This window comes from Aplysia californica, unplaced genomic scaffold (genome assembly GCF_000002075.1).
Source record: "Aplysia californica isolate F4 #8 unplaced genomic scaffold, AplCal3.0 scaffold00074, whole genome shotgun sequence".
Taxonomy (NCBI): Eukaryota; Metazoa; Mollusca; class Gastropoda; order Aplysiida; family Aplysiidae; genus Aplysia; species Aplysia californica.
Window position 1 is genome coordinate 924,802 of NW_004797344.1, and position 2,575 is coordinate 927,376.

The window sequence follows — 2,575 nt, forward strand, 5'->3', positions numbered from 1 at the left end:
GGGGGGGAGATTAAGGTCAGAGAGAAAAGGGATGGGGAGAGGCTGTTGTAGAGTTATTGTTCTCGGCAAGTCCGAGGACAATGTCAATATAATATCTCAATGTGCACAACACTTTTTTGTTAAACGCTGGTGAAAATCTGAATGACGAAAACGTTATGTGATGTTATTAAGATTGCCATAATTAAACAAAAACAACAACACTCCCAGATAAAATCTCCTTTTGTGAAGGCACACAAGAACAAATGAAGAAATCAGAATCAAATCTAAGTGGTTTATGTAGTTATATTATAGCCTATGATAAAGTTATGCTCATGATCTTTCTGACACTGATACGGTGCTCTACTCCCCTCCCCCGCCCCCTCCCTCAAACTGGACAGGCCTTTAGCATTACAAATATTGTCATATTGTCTTGGCCGAATTCACGTCTGTGAGTAGCTTGAGTGATTCAACTATCTTAAAAAATAAAATTTCCTATTGTACCTATTGTTTCCATTTCAGTTTTTACGCTGCAATTATGCAACGTTTAGATAGTTTTTCTCAGATTGGTGCAGTTTTTAAGCATTCTCTGCATGAGAGACAAAGCTTCACAAAGCCTCGCTTTACTGGAGATGTAGTCAGGTTTGAATTAGTGTAGAGAGACGGGGCATTGATTCCTATACTATTGGGTGCCGCACTAGATGGACTAATGCGAAAATAGCAGTCTCCCTGAGCGTTATCTAAATCTGACTACGTCAGTTCTTTTTGGCTGAAAGGTCTTTTCTTCACCTCCTCTCCCTCTTCTTTCTCCACAGCTCCTAAATCCTTTGCACCCCCTTCTCCTTCACTTCCTTCTCCTCATCCCTTCTTTTTTCTCCTCTACCCTTCTTCCTTCTTATCCCCTCTTTTTCCTCTTCGTCCTCTTCTGTTACCTTCTCCCTCTAATCCCCTCTCTCTTCTTCTCCTCCTTCCCCTTCTCCTTCTCCTCCTCGCCCTCTCCCTTCTCTTTTTCGCCCTCCCCCATCTCCTCCTCCCCCTCTTCCTCCTTCCCATCCTTCTCTTTCCCGCGCACTGCAGAACACCGTCTCCGTACAGCACTGTTCCCTGAGACCAGAGAGGTCTTAACCAACGTCTGTCTACGGCCCGATCGATCTCAGGCGTCTGTCTTCCGGACTCCCGGATCGATACATAAGGCCTTTCGGTCCCTATTGCTGACATCATTGCCGCCGTGTAATTCTGGTCTACCTATGAGTCGTTGTCCCTGTACCACATCTCATTGGAGAAGGGTTACGAGTTGCTATCTCAGAATTACAAATTTTTATCTGTTCAATACAGAGTTTTGAGAAATTTTACGTCAAAATGTTAAAGTTTCATATGTGTCAAGCTCTGTTTTTAAAATGCCATTCTTGGAAAATCTCGATAACGACTCCGAACATTCTTACGTATTTTGATAGAATATATCGAGCATTGGTTTTTGAGCACATGGTTTTAATATTTCAAAATAACAACAACAAAAAAGTGAGACAGAACTACGCAATTATGAGGTAGCCAACAATCTTCAAGTCACTCAACAGAGGCACCACCCAACCACTCACAGAGATATGATGGAGAAAGAAGGCAATTAATGATTTAAAAAGAATTGGTTTTGATAGGCGTCGGACTTTTAGTAATTTGAAATTAAGTGAATAGACGAGCTTTCTTTAAAGCATCGCCAATACACATACTCTCAGAAAATGCAGTCACCTTAGGTGATATCCAATAACATGTTTACGGTTTGTGACTCAAAAATAATATTTAAAAAAGGAAGCGTTTTTACTCCCCTATCGATACAATTTAGATCATTTAGGAGGCAGGCTTCCGAACCTGCTTGTCAGTGCCAGCCCAGGCTGAGATCGATACAGCACCCAGAAAAAAATACCTCGATACTTGATAAAAGTCGTCCCAACCCGGGAATCGAGCTCGGTCTCCTGAATTTGAGAGCCAAGCGCCTAAATCGCTACATTGCAGACGCTGGTCTGTCATACCAGTTGAAGAGATGTAACACCTTGAAAAGATATCAAACCTTTACATATGTCCCACGTGGAGGTCTGAGACTCAACACCATGTCAGAACCTCGAAGGGTTAAGCTAAGATGAAGCCAAAGAATTACTTTTGTTGAGCATTGGGTGCAGCAGACATAATGATGCAGATAGCTTCTATGGCGCCTGCATACGCTCGTTACAGCTCTAGGTGCTTTGCATCATCATCATCTTAACTCAATGTTGCATACTATTATGCATACATTGTGCAGTTTTTGGGACACCTGAATAGACATAAGTGTCATGAACATCTAGCTCTCACTGTCAAAATTGAGGGCAAACGAGGTAGGGGTAATACCAGAACAATCCACCTGGGGAACCTAAACAAATGGGTAACAGGGAAAGATCAGGGAAACGTAGCTTTTTTGAGAGCATCCGAGCAAAGGAATGAATGGAGAATCATGATCGCCGATGTCTGTCGCAGATCTGTCACTGGAGGATGATGATGATGTGCACGTAATCACTCATACCCATTCTTGAGCGCACGCGCGCGCACGCACGCACGCACGCACGCACGCACG

The 2,575-nt window shown here is 43.0% G+C and overlaps 1 protein-coding gene across 1 annotated transcript in view; it reads right to left on the bottom strand.

Moving 5' to 3' along the window:
- LOC101857936 overlaps nucleotides 1-2,575 on the bottom strand; it is a gene marked incomplete in the record, with an annotated part of 95,305 nt that overhangs the window by 60,080 nt on the left and 32,650 nt on the right.